The following is a 26026-nucleotide window of genomic DNA, read 5'->3' as shown; positions in this document are numbered from 1 at the left end:
CCTGTGGGGATGGGGAGAGGCTAATGATATCCAGCTGGGATCTGATGTCATAAAAATGTGAGTTAAAAAAAAAGAACTAAGGGTGTATTTGATGAGATCTGGACCTTATAGCTTAAACAGGTGTGAGAGCACTGAACAGATTTTGAGACTGAGGCAACAGGTAGAAATTAAAATAGGAGCAGAGATGCCAGAAATACTACCCATACTAGAAAATCTCAGATACTTCCTTTTGCTACTCCGTTAGATTCATTCATTTAATCATGAATTCATTCCTGCATTCACTGAACAACTAGTTATCGATTGTCTGCTATGTGCCTGAAACAGTGCTGGACACTGGAGGTACAATGGAAGCCAAGCAGACTTGGCCCTGCATTTGTGGAGCTTGCAGGGAGTTGGGGAGATCAGCATTAAGGTAATGAATGAAGGCAGGTATTGAGGCAGGGATGGAGGATTGATGAGGAGTGCATCAAATGACTATAGCCCAGTGCATTACCCTTAGAAATAAATGTCAATATAAAGTCTGAAAAAGATAAAACTATATTTAGTAAATGCATTTTAAGACATCAGAAAGACAGTAATTAAGATCCATTCAAATGAGCATTTTGGAACTTGGTCATCACACTTAGCTGGAAAATTCATTCATGCAACATGCTTCCATCCACAGGGGTAGAGATAAAGGCAACAGTATTGCCTGTATGTGTGTAGTTTATGGTGGATGGGGCTTGATAGTGATGTTGAATTAAGGTAAACTATTCTCTGTAAATAACTTGAAGGATAGAAAAGACCTATAAACTTTTATAATTTTTGTTTGTTTTGGCTCTCCTACTGCTAAAAATGTGTGTCATAGAGAATCAGTTGCCTGCATCCTGCTTTTTATTCTTATCTGAAGGGGAAGCCAACGGTGCATTCCTCATAGGGCATTTGTTTTTTATAGCCTGTTAAGCTGTAAAACACCTCCCTTTAGCTATTTCTGATTTAAGGTGTACATAGTACGGTGCCTTTTTTGTTGTTTAAAGTATGAATCTTGGATTTTGTGGGGACGTCCTGTGTGAATCTGAAACATCAAATCATGTGTCCACACACTTGGAAGCTTGGAAGGATCTGTAGATTTTACAGCCTAATTAATAATTATTTAGAGAGTAAAATCCCCAAAGACCCCTTCTACCTCTCAAAAATGGTTCTGATTTCTTACCCTGTCATGTGGGTTGATTATCACATCTGAGTTATAGGTTTAACTGGGAAGGAATTAGAGAATTTCAATGTGGGAATATATAAATGTCTTTATAAATTTTGGTGCAAGTTTTCGTCTCCGAAAAACACTTGGGACCAGACACATTCTGTGCTCACTTGCATCATGCAGTGGATAGTTTCTAGTCTGACCTTCATCTTCATGGTGTTACCAAAAGCCCCAGGGGGCTGTAGCTACAAGGGGGACACAGTGTGGTAAGCATCCATATGTACCTTTGTATAGCAGGATATCTAATATCTATTACTCTATCTTTTTACTTCATGTATAATGGCTTTAAGGACTTCACTTGTCTTGGATTACCACTGATGCATATATCCATGTATTATCAATTGCTCCATCGTCATAATGAATTCTGTGTGTAGTCTCCAGTTGATTATTTAGAGTGTTTATGTTATAAGTTATTTCAATATAAAATGTTGGTACACTGTGTTGCGTCTAATTATATTTCATAAAATAAATTATTTCCAGATAAGTAAATACATATAATTAAAAATAGCTCATCGTTACATATTAAATGAAAAAGAAAAGTTATTTCTCTTTTGCTTTTAAATGTTCTTTTCCCTGTCTTATTCTTATCCATGTTTCTCAAATTACATAAACTGCAAACTTATGAATTATACAAAAAGCCCAACAGTATACTAATTATGCCTTAGGAGCAGAGTTAAAGTGAAAATTAGCATTTTACAATACAGTGTGTTAAAATAAATGTATAGAATCTTATTTGCTTACTGTTTAAAAAAAAAAACAAGAGTTTTAGAAAAACACAATTTCTTAAAGAAAATACCAGATAAACAGATAACAAGATTCCTATAGTGTTCCTGTCCTCCCCATTATTAGCGCATATACAGAAGATTTGATAGTTTTTTACAGAAAAAAATGTAAGGATAGTTTCAGTCTGACACACTGTCACGTGGATAATACAAATAATTTGAAAAGCTTTTACAAAAAAGGACAGGCAATCCAATTTGTTTATTCCCAAGGATTATGCTGAATTTATTTGTACTTGGAAAGAAAGACAAAGTCCTGACTTTAATCCTCAATGTCTGTCAGTTGTTTAACTTCTCGGCTTCCATTGCAACATCCTGGTCAAGATGGTCATCATCCAGATGGTCTTAGGTCATTATCCCTAAGTGCTCTCTCCTTTTGAATTAGACTCCAGACATGCTCTCAACTCCCGCCTGGATTTCAAGCCCTTTATAATGCAACTGCCCTTAAAGCTTCAATCTGAAATTCTTAGTTTTTCACTGTCCATTTTATGTCCCTTATATGCCTTAGCTCATTAACAAGTTCAATTAAAGAAGCACATACTTAGTGCTGCGTGCTATACTGAAAAAACTTTTTAATTGCTGTCTTTTTTTTTCTCATAACATGTTATTATGGGCTGAATTGTATCTCCCCCCCCCACCCCACCGCAAACTCATATGTTGAAATCCCAAACCCCAGTACCTCAGAATGTAACTGTATTGGGAGATAAGGTCTTTAAAGAGGTATTGGGTTGGTCGAAAAGTTCGTTTGGGTTTTCCAGTAACATCTTATGGAAAAACGCAAACGAACTTTTTGGCCAACCCAATAGTTAAGCTAAAATGAGGCTGTTAGGATGAGGCTTTAATCGAATATAACTGTTGTCCTTACAACAAAAAGGAGAGACACAGGGATGGGTGGCCATTGAGAAAAGGCCATGTGAGAACAGCCCATCTACAAACCCAGGAAAGTGCCTTCAGGAGGAACCAACACTGCTAACACCTTGATCTTACACTTCCAGCCTCCAGAACTGTGAGAAAACAAATTTCTGTTGTTAAAGCCACTCAGGCTGTGGTATTTTGTTATGGCAGCCCTTGCAAACTAATACACACGTATATCTAGTAGGTATCAAAAGGGATTAGTAACACTGTAAAAACACCAATTTGCTCTGAAGTTAAATTCATAATCCAGAAAACATAAGAGCAGATATAAAAATAGATTTTGAAGAAACCCACCCCCCCCTTCAAGTTCCATTCCCTGCCTCTCTAAATCTAGCTCAGTCCACCTATTATCACCATGAATGTTCTCTGCTGTTCTGGGTGACTCTAGCTCCCTTCTTAGGACCTCTTGAATACCTAGCTCCTAGTCCAGCGGAAAGAAATATATTTAAAATCAGAACCTTGCTCTTATTCTGAACCCAATATTTAAAACAAATATCAGTACACCTGTCTATTGTAGCTGGCATTAAGGGAAGGAAGATAGAACTCCTTTGCCTGCTCACTCCATCCAGCAGTCCTCGTTCCCTTCTTCCATATTCACAGTGACACAGTGACACCTGGGACACCATCACATGAGACATGGGTTTAAAACCCCATACACTCAAAAATCAACTCCTACATTAGGATGGCATACAATGAACTGAACAGCACAGCATAGGGGTATGAATTTTAAATTTCTTGTTAAATGAATTTGAAGCCCATAATTTTTCTGAATTAAACAAGAAACCCTCCACCCAGTCTGAGAATCTATGAACAGGAACTACCTGTGGAGTGGGTCTCTACTTGAAGCTGGTGTGGTGTTGGCTTCATGGCTAACCCATACATGGGTGTCAGGTCAAGCTCAGCTTCTGGGCACTTCTCCAGCTTGAGCTGCTGTAGAACTGTGGTGATGAAAATGAATATCTCATTTCGTGCAACATCTTCTCTGAGACACTTCTGGATTCCCATTCCAAAAGTCAACACCTTCTCAACAAAGTTCTATTCAGTTCCATGTTTTCATTTAGAAATCTCTCAGGTCTAAATAAATTGGGATTATCCCAAATAGTTCTATATAAAATAGACAAAATAAAATAGACAAAAATAAAAATAGACAAAATATAAAATAGACATATAAAATAGACAAAATATAAAATAGACAAAAATAAAAAATTTTAAAGGAATCATTCTATCACTTTTACCTTTGTTGCCAACTTTTCCATAATAATTTTGTTTTGCATAAAGTGTTCTGTTCAAGTTCAGAACATCCTTTATAAATTATATATATATATATATATATATATATATGTATATAGTTATGGAGCTATGTAATTATATAATTATTACAGATATATATGTCATTCTTTCCTTTAATATGTTGACAGGTTTAGTTATCATAAAAATTTAATACAGGGCTTCCCTGGTGGTGCAGTGGTTGAGAGTCCGCCTGCTGATGCAGGCGACGCGGGTTCGTGCCCTGGTCCAGGAAGATCCCACATGCCGTGGAGCGGCTGGGCCCGTGAGCCATGGCCGCTGAGCCTGCGTGTCCGGAGCCTGTGCTCCGCAACGGGAGAGGCAAAAAAAAAAAAAAAAAAAAAATTTAATACAATTATTTTTCACTAAAATGACTTCTGGTTCATTAAGTAGTGAATAAAATACATGAAATGTATTTAAATTTTTTATCTTAAATGAATAATTCCACAAAATTCTCATTAGAATAATCCAAAATTGTGGCGTAAATAAGGTAATAAATATTCAATCTCCTTTGCTTTAAGCAAAATAAGCAGGAATGATGAGACTGAGACACACCTCTCACTCTGGTGCTCTCTCACTATGTTTAGGAAATAGCCTTCATACATCATCACAGGAGGAGCCAGGTCTCCTGAAAGCAGCCCTGATTGAGGGGGTTGCCCACAATTCCCAAATTGTTGTGCATTTGGTTCTCTCTTCTCCCTCCACCTTTTTTTTTGTTACAGGCACCACATCTGGCTCGTCTATGACAACTAATGTTTGTGAGTTGCCTACATCTTAAGCCATACATCAGGGACTCACTTGACTTCATAAAGAACTGGGTCTCTTTGCCTATAGATGTCACCCTCTGTCTAGGAGAAAAATTTGTTTTCTCTCTGCACCAGAGGTCATGGACCTGGGGACTTACAAGTCATACTCAGTCCTCCAAGAAACTTCATTTTGCTCTCATAATCTTTTAAAAATAGTTAATTGCTGCTGACATTTAAAAATCAGAAGATTCCACATGAAAATCTACATTTTCACGTTCTTTTTTTTTGGTAACTGAAAGAGCTGATAACAGTGGGACAATGCCCTGCTCGCCAACAGTTTATTGGGTTGAATTAGATGCAGCAGATGACCTCTTGCCACTGCTTCAACAAAGTACAATTCTTTCATTTTTGGTATTTTCCACTGCTCAGTGGGTGCTTGAGTTTGTGACCTTTTAGATTCAACATGAATAATTTTCCCATAATATCAAGTCTTGAATTACATACTCATTTACTTAAACAAGTGCCTCCACACAAATAGTATTTCTTTACTAGCACCTGTGTTAACCGAGTTTGTTTGATCATTACTCAATATTCAATATAATCACAAGTTCTTAGGATACTAGAACACTTGGGATACTTGGGGTTGTACCAACTGAAAATAAATGCCATTCAATTTACACTGACTGTATTTCTTCTTATAATGGGTTTAAAAATGCTTAGGTTTATCCAATATGATCACTGGGTGGAGAATGGATGTATCAATCTCTCTGACAATAAGTGTTCCAGTGGGACGGTCTGTGCAGTGTATTCTACCATTTTGCTAGTTACAGAGATTGTGAAGGTGCTGTTAGGTACACAGGATAATCAACTCCCTCCCTAAGAGCCTGGAGCCTAAGCCGTCGGTCAGATGAGATGTTGGGTGAAGATGGAGAAGCTGTACAGAGTACTGTACATACAACCGGCTGAGTGTATAAGAATGCCATCTTGGGAATTCCCTGGCGGTCCAGTTTTTAGGACTTGGTGCTTTCACTGCCAAGGCTCAGGTTTGATCCCTGGCTGGGAACTAAGATCCCGCAAGCCGTGTGGTGGCCAAAGTGGGGGGGGGGGGAAGGAAAGATTGCAATCTTTACCAGTTTACTGGCGACATCAAGCCCTCACCACATGGAGCATATAATTTCCATTAAGTAAGATTTACATATTAAACAGGATTTACACTGGATGTGAGTCCTGCTTCTCTTACCTGCTGAACATGTGATCGTAAGTAATTTGTTCAATCTGGCTGAAAGTTTCTTCATCAGTAAATTTGGGGTCATGCTAGCGCCACTATATAGGATTACTGTTGAGGTCAGAGGAGATATATCTGAGCTTCTGTGCCCAGCACACAGTGGGAGTCTATAAAGATTAACTGTACTCACCATTATTCCCACCAGTGCCATCACCACTCATCACCCTCACTTTTCACTGCCTGAGGTACCTTAGGCTCAGACTGCCCTTCCGTAGTTGATATGGGCAAGCCTCTAGTTGCATTTTATTCACAAATATTTACTGAGTGCCTACTATGTGCCAGGCACTGATCTAGGTACTGGGGTTGAGGAAAAAGCAAACAAACAAAAAGGGAGAGAAAAAACAAATCCCTGCTTGGTGGCTTACACTCCAGTGGGGGGTTTCAGGCTGCTTTTCAAATATCAGCTGGTCATACACATGCAGAGGGTGAGCTCACGAAGTCCTTCGCTTACACCTCCCCCAGTGAGCCCACTTTTGAAATTCGATTTACCCTGAATGAATCTGTATTAAGATTTCATCCTTCCTATTATCTGTGAGGAAAGAAAACTGAATTTCTTTCCAACTTCTTTCAAGAGAAACAGAGGGAATGAAGTTTGGTTAAGAAGAATGTGAATTTTTCCCAGATTAATAAATAGCAAACAAACAACCAAGCAAATTTTATCTCAGGAAATAATTTTGGTGGCTTCCTCATCATGATTTACTTGATACATGTTAATAAAGGTGCATGTTTTCCTGGGAATGAAATAACCATTCAGAGTAGTATCTGATGTAGTACTGTAGGAAAGAGAAAGGCAGCATTACAATGCATCCTGTAAATTCAAATAACCCATCCCTAAGCTGCCTCCCATGATGCATGGACTATTTTTTGTTAGTGTTATTTTTTACTGCAATAATGATGTGACATCTTTATAAATCTCCCTCTGTTCATTAATTGATATATCTTCACCTATTGTCAAATCACTAATTTATTCTTTTTCTTGTATTTGTTAAGCATATTGAGCACCTAATATATTGAAGGCATTGCTATGAGCTAAAATCTCTAGAAAATTATCTCAATATTTCTATGACAGAGTTGGTCATAAGTAGACACATTCGAATACAACCAGAAACTATTAAGGACATTATAAAGCATTTTCTTTGTATCCCATGTGTTTTTGGCTTCTATTAGTAGATTAGAAAAACAAAACATAACATCATTTAGTACTTGATGGGAGGAACTAGGAATTGGAATGGAATTGGAACTAGGAAATCTGAACTCTAGATACTGGTCTCAGTGAGATGTTGGGCAAGTCTCATACCTACTCTATGGTTTCATTTCCTAGTTGTGAAATAATATTGGTTGTATTGGATGGTCTCTAAGCTGCTTCTAGAACAAGTATTCTATTTTTCTAGTCCCATACTCAGACTTCATTATGTATACTGTACATCTTTCCCTTTTATACCTCTGTAATTATGCACAGTTTAGATTAAGTCATGTTATATTTCCATATGGCACTCCCTAACTTCTGAGATGGCCCTCACACTCACTTCTCCCCAGAGAAGCAGTGACATTTCAATGTGATGAGTTTAAGAGCAGTCACTGGACACATTTGTCTTAGCCACTTCTGGGTTCTCTTTTCTGATTAGCCAACCTATAGAGAAGGTAATACATCTCATCTATAGTTATTAATGGGCTGAGCTGAAGAGCAGGTTTCGTACAGAGGAGACTGCTGTTGTCCAACTTTGCCAGAGTCTGAGTGGAGAAGTATGTCTAATTCAGGTAAAAAGTATGAGTAAGCCTCCTTGGTCTAGCTGTAAGCCAAACTGTGCAAACTAGCTCTGATCATTAAAAAAGTTAATATTTGAAACTCTCTCTGACCTACTTTCATCTTGCAGCTGGTACTGAACTTTGGCAAGTAATATGGGTATTATTCATCGGGTGCCCTCAAAACCCAACAAAGGAGAAGGTCAAAAAAGGGATGGAGCCATTTGTTGGAAGGATTACCGGCTCCTAGGTATAGCCACTTGCCTTTCTCAGTACATTCCTGTCTACACTCCCTCTGTGGATTCAGCTGCTCAAATTCTACTCTGCATAAAAACCACATGCTCCCACCCTATGGAAACCTAGCATGTAAAATTTGATTTCACTAATATTAAACTATGAGTGACTATATATTCTAAAGAAGGACTCAATATATAAATTTATTCATTGTAGGGTCTCTCTTTCTAAATATATACTTCTGAAACTTCATATATAAAAAAGCCTTTCCACGTAACTTTTAAAGAGCATACATGCAATAAATATTTATTAGGGTACTGTTTGGTCTTTCGTGTATGTGTGTACATACGTTATATATAATAGCAAAACTTTTGCCCCCTTTACCTAAGATTCTTCCATTTATCTTTTTAAAATTCATTTCATTTTAACCATTTTCTGCTCTTTAATCCCTTGTCCTTTTAAATGGAAAATGGTAAACATCCAAGTGGAGAACAGATTAATCCCAAACGACGTATCAATATATAAGATGCCTTTTATGTTTGTGCTAAAATTCTTGGTTTATATCACACTACTCTCATTGGCCGATGCCTCTGATCTTTATAGTTGATATATTAGTTTATTTCTTCACTTCTAATAATATAATGAATACCTATTTCCTAAAATATATTTCTCCCTATTAGTGAGGCTCTCAGATGTGTTTTCAGGATCCCAAAGATTATGATCACTTCCATTTCATCCCAAATAATGCCTGTAAACTTGGCAGGTCTCTCTGTTCCTGATTTGTTAGTAAAGCTTGTAGGTCGTACTCTTTTATGAAGCACCCAAAGTCACCCTACAGAAGCCTTTGGGACAGAAGAGCTGCATATTTAAATGTAGGATGTTTTATAAACTTAAGTTAAAGATGAAGTCTACTTCAACCAGAAAGGGGATCTGAAGAAAAGGGATCACAGTGAATAGATAGCATCATGTGTGAATATGGAGAGCAAATGAGAGAGGCAAAATACAGGGGACTGAGTGGCTCACTGTCTGGGCTTGACTCTGCTCAGCTAGTGGTCTGGCCCTTGGAGATACCTGGGCTGAGGCACTGCATTCTGCTCTGCCGATTACCACATGGCGTGAGAGACATTCCCCCTCCTTCGCTATATAAAGATGGGAAGAGAAAAAGCACGGAGAATTTAATTTTTTATTTTAGTTGTGTGGAATGGAAACAGTTCAAACCACCAGAACTTTGGTTGTTCACATACATATTTAATAAAGCCTATCTACTTAGTCTATACTTGCATGCATTTGGGATCTGGAGAATCTGGCATAAGGTTCAGTAAACTTTCAAATATCTATAAATGTAGACTCTGTTTAATCTGTTTGTGGCAACTACCTTCCTCGGTCTACTGTTCAGTAAAATTCTTAGCTACTGAAAATGAAGCCACATCACATTAGCAGGCGGCTAACGCTACTCATAAGGGGAAGTTAAGTGAGTTTGTACAACGCTTAATAGTCAAACATATATTATGGTTGGATTATCAATTGTTCCAAATTTCTATATCCTTCTCTCCCCTTAATTTTTAAATATAAGATGAAAGTTAATGGCATCATAGTTTAGTTATAAAAGATATTCACAAAATTTGCCTTGTTCTATGTTAAAATTTCATTAAAGGTTTCAAAAGAAAATAAAATGATTTAAAATAATATTAAAATAACATTAACACACTATAGATTTTAAAGCACTTAAAGTATTCAGTCTAATGCCTGAGATTCCTCACTCCTCCCCACACCACCTTTGGGAGAGTTGTTGTCCCAAAGGAGCAGCATATCCTTACCAATGAAGAATAGTAAAAGGAAGAAAGGAGGCATGTCTGAATATTTCATTTATGAAAGCTTCTGTGGAGGGTAAAATTTTCCTGTCTTCAAACCTGGTTGATTTCATCCCAATGTTTCCATCTGGGTAAAAAAAAGGTTTTTCAAAAAATTTAATTTAAAAATGAAAATATATTCTTATAAGAATTATACTTTTCATCTGAAAGCATGTTACCAATTTCTTCTTGAATTTTGGCTTGAATTTCTGGATAGTGTATCAAATAAAGAAAGCTCCAATATAGACATGTTGATATTGTTTCAAACTCTGAAAGAAAAAAGAGAGAAAAAGTGTCTTGGAAAAAAGTATTAGCAAAATTGGATCCTCAAGTTACTTTGTATTTGAATACTAAGAATCCAGGGAAAATAATCTAAATATGACTACCAATTAATAATACAATTATTATACATTAACGTTTATTTCAAAATATAGGCTTAACCTCTTACCCATTAGAACAGCCACTACCAATAAGCAGTAAACAGCAAATGTTCATGAGAATGTGGAAAAATTGGAACTCTAATGCATTGCTGGTAGAAATGTAAAATGGTGCAGTCACTATGGAAAACAATATAAAGGGTCCTCACAATATTTAAAAAAGAATTACCAAGTGATCCATTAATTCAAAAGAGCTGAAAGCATGGATTTAAAAAGATATATGTACCACCATGTTCATGGTAGCATTATTCACAATAGCCAAGAGGCGGAAACAACCCACATGTACATCGATGAATGAATGGATAAACAAAATGTGGTATATGCATGCAATGGAATATTATGCAGCCTTAAAAAGAAGGAGATCCTGTCACTTGCTACAATATGGATGAACCTCAAGGACATTATGCTATATGAAACAATCCAGTCACAAAAGGAAAAATACTGTCTGATTTCATTCATATAAGGTATCTAAAGTAGTCAAAATCGTAAAAACATAAATTAGAAAGGTAGCTGCCTAGGGCTGGGAGTACAGAGGTGGGAAAATTGGGGTTTAATGGGCACAGAGTTATAATTTTGCAAGATGAAAAAGTTCTAAAGATCTGTTACACAACAATGTGAATATACACAACACTACTGAATTGTATATGTAAAAATGTTTAATGTAGTAAATTTAATGTTATGTGTTTGCAACCACAAGAAAAAATAAAACAGTTTTAAATATATAGGTATTATCTATAAGGCAAATGAAAACACTGGAAATATTTCACTACAAAATAAAACATTGTTACAATAATAATGGCTATGATCTATGTATAATAATAATATCATAAATCATACATAGCTATTGAATGCTTTTTCTGTTCTATGCTCATTTTATTGAAGAGAAAACTGTGCTTCAAGGACATTATGAACCTTGCTCAAGGTGACAACTCAGAAGAGACAGAGTCAGGACTTAAACTTGGACTTATCTGGCTTCAAGGCCATAAGTTTGTATAAGTGCATAATGGAAGGTTGAGTACATTCAATTTTTTTAAATACTCATTTTTAGTGTACTTGCTTTGTTTTAAAATTCATCCTTTAAACAAGGTATCTTCACTTTTGATATTATCTATACATTGGTAAGATGTTTTTCATTATTGAAAATAAAAGCCAGAAACTCTATGTAAAACTTCATCTTTTTCTCAAGGATGACTTTATACTACATCAAAGAATGTGATCAGGGCTTCCCTGGTGGCGCAGTGGTTGAGAGTCCTCCTGCCGATGCAGGGGATGCGGGTTCATTTGCACCCAAATGTAGCTACAGAGCAAAGTAAAATCCTTCCCAATCATCTCTTCTCAAGACTTGGTTTTACATTTTTTGAATAGGGCAATCTCTAACAGTGAGTCAGTAGATTCAACAGTTCTCATGCCATAAAATTTCTAACATGACTTCACAGTGCAAGGAATTATCCTAAAAGTGAGTTGTCCAAATGCAGTTGCCAACAATGGTGTTTGTAGTAATGTGCAGTATGGTGTGAGAATATGGACTTCTATTCAGAACATATTGACTCTATTCACTATCAAAAGACAAACGAAACAAGTCATGAATGCTGCACGAAAGGCACTGATTTTGCACATTGTAGAGCCATGGACATTATATCCAAGACCTAGGTCTATCTGGATAAATAATAGGATTCATATTTGGATCATCATAAAATTTTCTGTTTATATCAAGGTTTAAGCAACCTATTATTTATCTTGGCAGATTATCTAACAATCGAGCTTATAATAAATCATTTTGGGAGAGACTGACTATAGCCAAAGGAGAAACTAAATTATCCCTATGATCAATTTGAAGAGTCAAATATGGAATATAAATGTTAATAATACAGCAGATCGGATGAAACAGGGTGCTCAAAAATTTTATCCACTAAAATATGTGGTTTAGGGCTTCCCTGGTGGCGCAGTGGTTGAGAGTCCGCCTGGCGATGCAAGGGATGCAGGTTCGTGCCCCGGCCCGTGAAGATGCCACATGCCGCGGAGCAGCTGGGCCTGTGAGCCATGGCCGCTGAGCCTGCGCGTCCGGAGCCTGTGCTCCACAATGGGAGAGGCCACAACAGTGAGAGGCCCGCGTACCGACCAACAACAACAACAAAAAATACAAAACAAAATTTCATAGACTAATCAGGAAACTAGATAAACAAAAATAAGATTACAAAGTGAAAAGTGTATAGAGAACTGTGAATAGAGTGGTCTGTCATTGTTTGAGGATGAAATGAAATCATTATTAAAAAGTACTTGGTGAATTACAAGCCATTTAGTGGATATCTAGTTGGCTGACTGCCTAGTCTGTTCTTGAACTTCTCCGCCTGCTTGTAAAAGTGACTTTCTGAAGCAGTTCTACTGTTTTGAAACCTGCCCACATAGTCATGGATGATTGATCCAAGGATAAGCCCTTGACCCAAGATGAACCTTCTTTATGAATATGGAATTAGGGCTGTGAAAGTTCATCTTCTCATTGGGCAGCTAGATCTATAAGATATAAATCTGAAAATATGATTTGGGGACCTTTCACCTACCAGGAGGACCTAAGAAACTGTGAAAGCATGTCTGAAAAATAAATAAAGTAGAAAGGAAAAGAAACAGAGAGAGAGAGACCTCATGACCTTGCATTCACTGTTTCTAGTACCTTCCTGAGATCTTGTCCTTGGATTGAATTCTTTCCTGCTTAAACTAGCTAGAATTGGTTTCTGTTACTTGAAACCAAGGGAGTCCTACCCACCCCTCCTTCCCCCACCCCTGCAAAATAAAGTTTAATACACATGAAGAATATTTTTTGTTAGCTATTGCATTTTTTAGTAACTATAGAAAGAATACAAAACTTTCTCTCCCTTGAAAGAAAACAACTAAATTTCACACTTTTCAAATTACTTCCTGAGACAAGTTAACATTGGTGGGCAGTATACTCATTTGCCAGTGTAAATATCCAGTTCTTTTTGAGTTTTTGAGTAGGCCAACACTTGATTTCATATATATATATATATATATATATATATATATATACACACATTCATATTGGGAAGCATTCTTGCAAGCAGCAATGAATTTGTTTTCCAGTTCAGAAGAAAATGATAGGGTGGTAAGAAGCACTACGCTTATGTTCTACTTTTAAAAAGCACCAAGGATCAAAGAAATGTGTATCTTATGGCCCTCACTCTGAATACCCAAGAAAACCCTTGTCTTCTATTGTTTACCTTTGTTACCTATTGTTTTACCTTTCCAAGTTCACAGATAAAATGTGGCTAATTACACCAACTTGGTTGGCACTGCTTTCTAAGGAATTAACTTTGGAGTTAAAAGTGAAAGATCAACTTGTTTTTATAGGGGGAAAATTGTGCATTTAAACTAAAAAGAAAAACTGAGTCCCTAATCAATGCAACAGCTACAATTTACAAAACTTCCCTTTTCTCTCAGTTCAGGAAGAAAACAGTGAGAATGTCATTGCACTGAGGCTTTGCAGCATACTGATTTTGCGAAACCTCTCTCGCTTCTATGACCATTTATTGCTCTCTTACCAGATGCCAGATCCAGAACCAAGCACTAAATCCACACTTTCAAAGCTCATACCTCTATGAGGTAATGTATCATCCTGTTATGGGGAGGCTTTGCGAGATAAAGTCATTTTCCTCATTTATTTCCCATGGTTTTTGAGCTTAATAATGAATCACCAATTACTTCTAGCACTTGCCTTTTCATAAAATTCCATTTCTCTTGGGCATTCACCAAACTTCCAATTTGACAAATGCACATTGACAATTATCAGAGGCGTTTCCAAAGCAGACAACTAAATAGATGAGAAGTGAGTGGGTGTGGCTAGAAGTAGGTGCGGTTTGACTCCCACAAAGATGACTGGGTTTCCCCCGCCTACCTCTTTCCCTATTTAGATGTGGGAACTCTATTAAATTATAGTGTCTTTTGGCCTCAGTCTTCTCATCTGTAAAATGGTCCCTCCAGACTAGTAGACTTTGAAGGCCAGCTCCAGCCTTCAGTAACCAAAGTTAGAAGGAAAAAGTGGGCAGAAGCCTGAGTGTGATGTCCAGGGTTAATTGCCTGGCTATATTGTGTTGCCAGAGTTTCCAGAGCAGTTAGCAGTTCCACAAATGTAAGTAACTGTGTGATCACCCTGGATTCTTTTTCAACTTGGGCCCTTCTAGTCTGTAATTAAATTTTCTTTGGCAGTTTACCAGACCCAGGCGCATTGCCAACTTTCCCAGCAACTTTCTTGGAAAGCTCTGAAGGCAAATTCTGTTCCTGTTGTTTTGGAGTGAGCTAGGGCTGAAACAGGGTATACAGCTCCCTAAGTGTGGGCTGCAGCATCGTCAAAAATTCAAGGTGAACTCTAACCCCTTAAGAGAAGAACCAGGTGAAAAAAGCACAAGTAGGTTGAAGGCTTTTGTTTTGGTTCTCAAACCTAGACACACACATCAGACCTCCCTCGGAAGCTGTGAAACCACTGTAATACCCACGTCCCAAACGGACCAGTTATCCAAATCTCTAGGGGTGGATGCATGTTAAAAAGCTCCTCAATATGACTAAGGGCCATTCCAAGTTGAGGACCTTTTTGCGGAGAAAACCACCTGCTATGAGATCAACAAATCCATTCAGCCAAATTACAATGAAGCTTGGAAGGCTCACCCGTGCCCAGAAATCTTGCAGTCAGTGCGAGGAATCTGGCGGAGGGATCTAACGGCAAAGAAGGTTTTCTAGAAAGTTGCGTGCATCCTAGGAAACAGGAACAGTGTGGTCACAGCAGCAGCAGGCCTGGGGAAAGGCTGGGAGAGAACATTCTGGGAATAGAGAATGAGGGGTGGACTTTGGACCTGTGTGGGGAGGAGTTTGGAGCTGGATTAGGGTATTTGAGAGTTAGAAAGAGGAACGGAGAGGCCTCTGCAGCCAGAATTGGGCCCTGAAAGCTGGGAAATTCCAGCATGAGTGGAGGGAGGGACCACATCTGGAGCTAGGCGTGGGAAGAAGACTGTAGGATGGAAATTGATCTTGGAAAAAAGCAGGGCGGGAAAGGGAGGATGCAAAGACTAATCCTTTTAAAATTGCTGGTGACAAGCAGAATTAGGGTCGAAAGATAGGCAGCAAGGAAGCAAAGAGCAAGAAGGAAATGTACCGATGGTGCAGAGGTATTGCTTTGCTGTGAATTTCAGGAAACCAGGGACATGCACGCAGCCCTCTGGGCAGCCAAGCACAGTGGCGGGAAGATGGACGAAATAAAAAATCCAGGAAACTCAGGTTGCCTTTGTCAGGAGGGTTTGGTAGCTTCTTGGGAGTCTTCATCAACCAGACAGATTTGTATTTCCACAACCAGAGCAGTTAATTCTGAGTATGATATTCACAGCTTTGATTTGAGACAATATTCTTACCTGCGTCAAGGCACTTTTGTTCGACCTGTGTAAACACCAATTTTTCTACCTCTACAGCGTGTGAAGTCTAGTTTTTCTACCTGTTATTAGGGAAATGCTGGGTGGTTTGGTGACATCATCCTTTCAAGGTGTCTGTAAGTTATTACATAATAAACTTTTCTTTAAAGCTTTGGAGTTTTTGGCTCCATAATTATTCTAGGTTTCAACTCAGCTTTTAATGAGACTGTGCAAGAAGGATCGCTGGTAGCTGGTACTTTCTCACGTGGTAAAGAAAGCAAGCCCCCAAAGAGAGTGTTAAACCTCAGATATTTCCTCAGGGGTAACCTTCAGGCCCTGAACTACTGTGTCATATTCACAAAACATTGTGGATTTCTCAATATCAAAACTCTTGAAATCATATGGCCAAAAAAATCTGACTCCAAACCATAGGGACTTTCTGACCCAGGGGCAGAATTTTCCTAACCAGCATTTAGTCATTTCATACTTAGCTACCGAAAAAAAAATTTTTTTTTATTACTAATGTTTTTCTTTAGGTATTACCTTCTTAATACAACTAACTCCACATTGGATTAATGTATAGACATTACATAGCCATATCAAGTTCCTCGTGCACGTACCCGTGTTATAGACAATTGATAATAATTGCTTGGCAATGTGTTATTTAAAAGCTTTGTTAGGAGAAGATAATGAGAATTGCCTTGCATTCCCATTGGTTAAGAGGAAAATCCGTTCCAAAATATTAATTGTGACAGCTAATATTTATTGTGTGCTTCCAAGGAATAAGCATTTGAAAGTACTTTACATATTATTTCAGTTATTTCTTATATCCAACTTCTAAAAGAACTGCTATTTTTTCCCTGTTTATCCCTGATAAATTTTGAGGCATCAAGAAATTAGAAAAATTGCTCAGGCTAACAGAGTGTAAATGGTGTAAAAAAAGTTTTGAACCCAAGTAATATAACTCTAGTACTGTGCCCATAGCCTCTGATTATACCACCTTCTACTGGAGAATTCTTCAGCAGATGTATACGATGGAATATTAGTCAGCCATAAAAAGAAACGAAATTGAGTTATTTGTAGTGAGGTGGATGGACCTAGAGACTGCCCTACAGAGTGAAGTAAGTCAGAAAGAGAAAAACAAATACCATATGCTAACACATATATATGGAATCTAAAAAAAAAAAATGGTTCTGAAGAACCTAGGGGCAGGACAGGAATAAAGACACAGACATAGAGAATGGACTTGAGGACATGGGGAGGGGGAAGGGTAAGCTGGGATGAAGTGAGAGAGTGGCATAGACATATATATACACTACCAAATGTAAAATAGATAGCTAGTGGGAAGCAGCCGCATAGCACAGGGAGATCAGCTCGGTGCTTTGTATCCACCTAGAGGGGTGGAATAGGGAGGGTGGGAGGGAGACGCAAGAGGAAGGAGATATGGGGATGTATGCAAATGTATAGCTGATTCACTTTGTTATACAGCAGAAACTAACACACCATTGTAAAGCAATTATACTCCAATAAAGATGTTAAAAAAAAAAAGAAATCCTGGTATTTCTGGAACAGATATATTGTGTTGTAGCAAAAACATCTAACACCTATCATTTTTTGAGGATTATTTGGAGTTTTACACAAATTATCTCATTTAATCCTTAATAAGAGCTTTTTGAATTTGGTATAATTACACCCATTTAACTATGGTTCAGTGGTATTTTTTTCAAGAGTAGTACAAAGAACTCCCATATAGTCTTCAAACAATCTCCTGAAATAGTAACACTCATTATATTATCTACCATTCTCTTTTTCTCTTCAATAACTACAGTAGGAATAAAACCAGGAAATTAACGTTAATACACTAATATTATCATATTCAAATTGCCTGATAATGTTCTTTATAGCAGAAGAAAATATATTGTCTGTAGTTGCCATGTTGTTTTAAGCTCCTTCAACATAGTCATTCCACAGTTTTCCACGACTTTAACACTTTAGAACAGTGTGGTCTAGTCTTTGCTAGAATGTTGTTAAATGTAAGTTTGTCTGATGTTTCCTTAGGACTATGTTCAAATTATGCATTTTTGCCTGAAAGGTCCAATGGTCATTTGTAGCACAATTAAAGTTACACAGCTAATTAAATTTGAGGCCAGGATTTGAATTTGAGTGAGAATCCAAAAGCTACATTCTCAATCTCCATTTGTAACATCATGAATAATTACAGAATTTCTCATACAATCTCTTTAACAAAGGATAATGACCTCTATAAATATCACAAAGATTTACTCTTGCATCTGCCATATTATAAAATGTGAAGGCAGGAAAATCAAATGGTATGATGGTATAGAACCTATTACAGGAAGTACACGTTTATTATCTGACTTGGGGAATGCTATTCAAAAATTTGGATTAATATAAAACTTTACTGTATTCTGTATGTCTTGGATTATCAATTTTATGGTTCCTTACTTTACTTGCTTATTTGGCTTCTGTCTTCTTTTCTTATCCTAAAAAATTGTTACATGATAGAAAATGTCAGTGTAATTCTATAGTACTTCAATATACACTAGTCATTTTCTAAAAAACATAATATAAACATTATAAATAAACTGCACCACATTCCAGAAATTCAACTCCTAAAAGCTTTGTACACAGGTACTGATTTCTATATAATATCCTGCTCTTTTAATTATTTCAATATCCAACACGTTAGAAAAGTCGATAAAAAAATAGTAGCATAGTCAATATTAATAAATAAACTTCCCTATTTCCAAAACGCTATACATCTTGGGCTAATTTTTCTAATGTCATTACTATGTTGTAAATTTAAGCAATACTCAATACTCAATTATCACTAACATTTTGGTCATGAGTATCTTTAAAAGCAAACAAGTCCTACAAATAAAAATTTAAATTTCCTGGCTACCCTTTATTTTAAAATTTCAGTTTATATACTCTTTCAAAATCACGATTAACTTGATTTCTATTAGTAAAAGTAAAAAGTCCCTGAAAACAAACATAGCTTCTCAATATAAATTGGTATTACATCTAAGAACACAAATAATTAAATGGTGTACTTCTATTAACTTAATAGTACTGTGTCTCAGATATCACCATACACTTTCAGAACCAAAGTCCTAGAAAATCCATGGCCCATTGAGAAGAAGTAATGACTGATACACAAGGACAAGTGACTATTTTATTTAATCCAGTGTTTTCAAGGATGTGGGTTTAGCTTATTAGTAGGTCATGACCAGTGTTTTAAAAAAACAAAATAAAACAATGGAGAATTTCTCAATATGTCATATGGTAAATGTAAATATTAATATGTGAAACTTTTGTTTTAGTATGTGTGCATCTTTTGTATAGTGTGTGGAAAGGAAAAATAGTTTATTTACTGTGACACAACCAAAGAAAGCTTGGAAGCCACTGGTTTAATCAGAATTCAAATCAACTCATTTTTCACTGTTATTCCTATAGGTAACAAATGTGATGTATTTCATTCTTTATTAATTTTCTTTTGTCTTGCCTGTACTTGACATTTTTAGGGCCTTTTTCACAGCCCTTACCTACCCTCCCCCAGCAATTCACACAGATAAACACTTCACCTAGAAATGTTCCTTGCCTTCCACTCCAGCTTTCTCATAAAAATTAAAGCAGTTTCAGCCAGCACACCAGGTAGATACATATTGTAGATGTTAAGAGTTCTCTTCTTCCCACTGGCAATAATCTTTAGTCTCTTCTTAACTGATGAAATTTGCCTCAACAAAATGTCAATTTGTCTAATTTGCTCACCCTTATATACTGAGTTCCTACCCCATGGTATGGGCTCTGTAAGTATTTATTAAATAAATAACTGAATGAGTTATTTATTAAATAAATAACTGAATGAGTTATTCATTTAACTCACACAGACCTATGTGTGAGAGTGATCCTATCTACCAGTACACAGTGGCCTTTCTAAAACACCCCTCCCTACCAGACTGTTTAATCTGATTCTCACAGGACTCTTAAAGCATCCTCCCCTAGATTACACAATTAAAGGGGTAAGGGAGATAGAGGACTCTTCTTTTCTGTCTTTATCCTTTTTTTTTTTTAAACATCTTTATTGAAGTATAATTGCTTTACAGTGGTGTGTTAGTTTCTGCTTTATAACAAAGTGAATCAGCTATACATATATATACATCCCCATATCTCCTCCCTCTTGCGTCTCCCTCCCACCCTCCCTATTCCACCCCTCTAGGTGGACGCAAAGCACTGAGCTGGTCTCCCTGTGCTATGCGGCTGCTTCCCACTAGCTGTTTTACATTTGGTAGTGTATATATGTCCATGCCACTCTCTCACTTCGTCCCAGTTTACCCTTCCCCCACCCCACGTCCTCAAGTCCATTCTCTATGTCTGTGGAGGACTCTCTTCTTGATTGAGATTATAATAGGGCTGGCTGCAGATTAAATCCAGCCAGTTTGGAAGTCTGGGATTAGCAGAGGCAAACTATTATATATAGAATGGATAAACGACAAGGTCCTACTGTATAGCACAGGGAACTATATTCAATATCCTGTGATAAACCATAATGGAAAAGAATATGTGTAACTGAATCACTTTGCTGTACAGCAGAAATTAACATAACATTGTAAATCAACTATATTTCAATAAAATAAATTAAAAAATAAATCCAGTCAGCAAAAATGGTTTATTTGGCCCACACATTTTAATCAATGTCCTATATTTAGATGGTAGAAATTCTCACATAAAAACTCAGCCTGTCTTGAAAGATCATAAGATCTGACGATGCCAGGTCTACAGTCGGCTGGAGCTGGGGTAGCTGATTCATTTTGATGAGTCATGTGTGTACATCTTTTCTTCAGGTTTGCCTCCCTTAACAAGACTATGAGTTCCCCAGAATCCTCCTATCATGTTTTGTTTAGTCAGGGCTCAATATGTAGCATGAAGGCATAAATTAGGAGTGGGTCACAGTGCTTAAGGTCAGTTTTGAAGACGGCTTATATAACTATAAGGTTCAGTTCTCTCCTCTCCTCCTCACAGCATCTAGAGTTCGTCCCGCAGAAATCTAATCTTAGCTCATGGTTCAGCTCTCCTTTCTGCCATAAAGCTGAATCTGCAAGCCTGGCCTGCTTCTTGGATTCTAACCAGAAATCACTAACTGTCCCTCTCAGACTGTGTCACAAGCTTACTCTGTTATCCAGCCAAAACATACTTTCCAACCGATGGTCCTGATTTGTTTTAACGCTACCATCATCCTACCATGCACATAACCTTGAAGCCTCAGCAATTTTAACTTCCTTCTTCCTCCCTCGCCAGTCACATTCAGCGAGTTATCAAATCTAGTTTACTCATTCTTCAAAATATTGAATGCCTCTTTTTTTTCTCTTCTCCTTCCTCTGTTCAAGGTCAAGTTTCATCATCTTGATAAACACTTAATTGCTCTCCTTACCTCAAGCCTTTCGCCTTTCCATGTAGATTTATTTATAATAGCAATGAATATTTAGCCAGTGTCCACTGCTGTCTGAGGAGTTAGGGATACAGCAGTAAACAAAAGTGAGAGTTGTGGCTTTCATGGATTTGTAATCAGTGAGGGATACAGCAAACAAACTAACACGTATATAATCATATAATGTCAAATAGTAATACATTACATGAAAAAATAGCTCATATAAGGATAGGGAATAATGGATTAGAGAGGTACAACTTTAAAAAAAATAATTGTAATTCTTTTAATGTTTAAATTCATATGCAACTAAAGGACACTTATTGCATATAGTTTCCCATATTAAACTTCCTGAAACATGTCACATTATGCCACTTCTCTACGCAAACACATTTAACAGTTATTTATCTGTAAAACAAGTGGGATATAGTCCAAAGTGGTTAGCTCAGGATTACTTAATCTGGTCCCAAATATTCTTTCTTGCCTTTAGTGGATAAACACAAAACTTGGTTAACTTCCTGGCTTTATGCTTTGCTACTTGATTGGCTTATTACCATCCTAAGCCTCTCTGAAGCACCCCTACCCTTCAGGTCCCAGTGCAAAAAAGCCCCTCTCCCTTCTCCCTGCTCTAGGTCATCCAGTATGACAGCAATCCACCACCTCATAATGAGCTGTCTCCTTGTGTTTATATTTTATATTCCTAGGTGGATGGCGTACTTTTGAAAGATGACTGTATTATATTACTTTACACTCTTCTTAGTACTTTACAAAGTGGTTGGCAAATAAACACATGTTTGTTAAGGAAGTGTCGACCAACCAACTACATGAGTTGACCACAGTCAGCATCTGTGGCTCCAAGTGGGCACAGCCTCCCATCATCTGCCCTTGGTGACATGAAGCCTATACCTGAGACAGAACCATCACTTGAAGTTTCCATTTGAATATGCCTTTTATTTCCCCCTTAAAAGCAGTATATCACTGTAATCCAAACAGGTCTTACATCATTTTGTGTCTAGAATGAAAGGTCTTGCTTTATCAGGGTGTTAGCTCTCTAAACTGGCCACAAGGGGGAGCAGCAGTTCTTTTCCAGGGACCAGAATGACTCCACACTTTTCATTCTTCTATAGTTAAGCCACCCCAACGTTCTGCTTTTGCCTGTACTTGGTCCCATACATGTTTCCCTTTTTGCTTTTTCTCCTGAAGGTATTTCTCACAACCGAAAGGAAACTTCTTCTTCACCTTAAGAAATTTTATTTTAGTTTTCTTGATTCCATTTCTCTAGCTATTAAGAGTTTAATTTCCATTCGGATTCTTAATTCCTTACTTTCATAGAACTTCTCAGCACTTCTGGAAAATAGTTACTGTTGGAAATAACAATTGAAGGGCAAATGAAAAATTATCTTTCAATCAATATCTGACATGGACGACAGGTAGCATGTATTTTTGTCCCTCAGCTTACCTAAAGTATCGAGTGCAAATAGGTGTTTAATATTGACAAATAGGAAAAGCTCTTAAAGTGTCTTAAAACTGGATGTTCCAATACTCAACACATATACAATTCTAGAGTTAGCAGGAATATTAGAAATAAACTGGACCCAAACCTCATTACAAATAAGGACTTTAAATCATAGAAAAATCAAATGATGAGCTGAACTAGTTCAAGGGCTCATTCCATGAAGCTCCGTTGTCTCTCTTTTGATCATAATGTAAAACCTGGTCTATAGTTTAAACATAGAGATGAAATACTTCTTTTACAAATCTGACAATATCATGCTAAGGATCATTATAAAAATGTTGCTTTGGGTTCTGAATACTACAAAACACCTTACATCCACACATAGTGTAAGTGTTACCTTGCAGTTAAAGTTACTCAAGTAGATCTGTTGGTACTGGTTTGAGGTTCCAACTGAGTGAGGAAACCAAGATAAATAATAATAATAACAATAGAAATAATAACAATAATAATATTATGTAGTGTGATTTCTATTTTTATAAAGAAAACTATATATGTAAATACATGGATAAAGTTCTGTAAGTGTATACAGTCAAAATTGTTAACCCTGATACTTACTCTAGGGAGAGAGAAGGGTGCAGGCAAATGCCTTTCAGGGAGGCTTTCATTTTACACTGCATTTATTTCCATAATATTAGAGTTTTTGCAACAAGCATGTATAACTTCTGAGTTTATGAGCATTTAAAAGGCAAAAATTAAAAATATAAAAGGAAACACTGCATTAACATTATTACGAGAAGAAAATTTTACTTTTATGAAAGGCCATTGAATTTGATTAAAAAACAAAGACATCCTTTATTTTCCCACTGAAAACATAGTCAGTGATTAACCAGCATAATAATAAGAGCTCAAAATTCAGTCCTAATGGTGGCTCCATACTGAGTTACGACTAACAAAGAATGGACTTGTTTTGCAGGACTGATTAAAAAATTCTTAGGAGCTACTTCCTAGTACATCAACTACATTAAATCTCCTATTCACCACCGTGAATGTCTTGAAGCGGTAAAGACATCTAGGTTTTATTAGTGCTCAAAGTTCAGGGTCAGAATTTTTTCACCCTCCACTAATACTTGGCCAGTGAGAATGGCCAAGCCCTGGAAAGCTACTTCCAGGCAGCCCTCTATAGACGTCTTACTAGTGTCTCCTTATGTCCACTAATCCCCAGTCCGCTTTGTTTACTAAAATACAATTATGTTAATGAGTTTCTTTTATTTAAATATAGCTCCATAGTTTCTCCTTTCCTAAAATTAGGACGTAACAACATAAATTTTGAACCTCTTATATGTCTCTTGTCCTCTATATGATTTTGGAATCTTTTATTAAAAGGAAACGTGTATCCATGCCCCTCCCCGACTCCTCACATTGCCATAATGGAAATGGTTCTCAGTCTCAACTCTCTGACTTAGAAGAGTATTAGAACAAATACTTCTAGCTCCTCTCTCTATCTGGCCATTTCTCTTTTGGATGAAGAAGTAGCTTATCAGAGTGGTGACTTCAGTTAGAATATGGCCTTCATATGTGCCATGTTTCTCCATTGGCTGAGATAATTGGTGTTGAAGGCCTTGTCCATGAGTTACCCCACCTCTTGTCTATTCTTTTCCTTTTGGAGTGTTCTGTTCTCAAATGGCACATACTTTCCTCCTCCAGCTCTTTTGTGTCTGTTTGGTACCTTCCTGTAGGGCATGTCTGCCATTCTCTAGATTGAGGAGATCAAATCCCAGTGAGAGGAAGCCCTACAATGCACTCAAGTTCAATATTTTTAGAATCTGATTCTGGACTTTGATCCCCACTTATCTCCTTGGGTTAGTTCCAAATTGTTTATAAACATAGGGGAAGATTTGTATGCAACTCATACTCTTCCCTGAGCTCCAGAACTGTATATCCACCTGTCTAATGTGTATCTTCTCTTGGGCATCTCAGAGTGACCTCAAAATTGAACACCCAAACTTAACTCATAATCTTCTCACTTGTGTAAAAATAAATTAACAAAATGCTGGTTCTCTTTGGAGCATCCCTTAGCTCAGCAAATGCCATTGTCTTCTCTCTAGCTGTACAAGCCAGAAGCCAGAAGTCTTCCCTGATTTCTCTTCTCCATTTCACATATTTCACATATCCAATTCATCACATTTCCCTCCATCTCCACCACCTCCTCCCTATTCTTAAACAACCTCATCTCTCACCTGAACTACCACCGTTGCCTCATAATTTGTCTACCCACATGTCCTCTGGGCTCTGTTCATTGAACTCACCATGTTATAGCCTGAGGCATTTTTTCCACGCCATTGATGGCATTCTATTTCTCTTTCAATAAAGACAAAACTCCTGGCAAAACCTGTAACAGGGGTCAGCAAACTTTTTCCTCTAAGGGACTATATAATAAATATTTTAGGTTTTCCTGGCCATACAGTCTCTGTTGCAACTTTTCAACACTGTTATTATAATGAAAAACAGCCACAAACAATAAACAAATAGAGGGCTGTGGTCCAATAAAACTTCACATATAATCAAGCAACAGGCTGGGTTTGACACACAGGCTCCAATTTGCCAGTCCTTGTCCTAAAATATTCTGCATATTGCACCCCTAATTACCTCTCTATTCTCTCATACAGAATATCCTACTGTTATTGCCATTCCAGTGTTTATTTCATGCTTTTATATTTAACATATTCTTTCCCACCACAAGGCTTTCACTGATGTCCTTCTCTTTGCCTGGGTTGTTCTTCCATCATCTCTTCACCTGGTTAGCTCTTATTCCTTCTTCAGATCTTGGCGCAAAGAAGCCACCTGTGGCCTCCCCGTCTTTGTTGAGTCTCTCAGAGCCTCCTAGATCCTTCCTCCAGAGCACTTGTCAAGGGCAATTCTTATTTCTGCAATTATCCGAGTAATGTTTGTTATCTCAACGTCAGATAACTTCCACTCCCTATCACCAACTGTGAGATCCAGAAAGGCAGGGATAGTATTTTCCTCTTGTTTATCATTGCATCCCCAGGCCCCGGTGCCCAGCACATAGTTAGCGCTCAGTAAATTCTTACTGGACTAAATAAGTGAATGGAGGCATGGATGAATTATTTCCACTCTCACCACCACTAGCCTCCAACATCCCATGGTGACCCGTGCCTATTTTCTCAAGTCCTCTCTTCATAAAT

The 26026-nt window shown here is 37.3% G+C and overlaps 1 long non-coding RNA gene across 1 annotated transcript in view; it reads right to left on the bottom strand.

The window, feature by feature from the left end:
• Window positions 1–26026, bottom strand: part of LOC111174599 (uncharacterized) — a 99455-nt gene that overhangs the window by 18219 nt on the left and 55210 nt on the right. The window contains exons 3-5 of the long non-coding RNA XR_016393575.1: window positions 10256–10345; window positions 10044–10164; window positions 3753–9365 (exon numbers count right to left, since the gene is read on the bottom strand). This is a non-coding gene — a long non-coding RNA (uncharacterized LOC111174599). The remainder of the gene's footprint in view (window positions 1–3752; window positions 9366–10043; window positions 10165–10255; window positions 10346–26026) is intronic.

Source organism: Delphinapterus leucas, chromosome 6, assembly GCF_059928025.1.
Source record: "Delphinapterus leucas isolate spDelLeu-1000000601 "Yukka" chromosome 6, BTC_Dleu_Yukka2, whole genome shotgun sequence".
Classification (NCBI taxonomy): Eukaryota; Metazoa; Chordata; class Mammalia; order Artiodactyla; family Monodontidae; genus Delphinapterus; species Delphinapterus leucas.
This window is presented reverse-complemented; position numbering and strand designations above follow the sequence as displayed.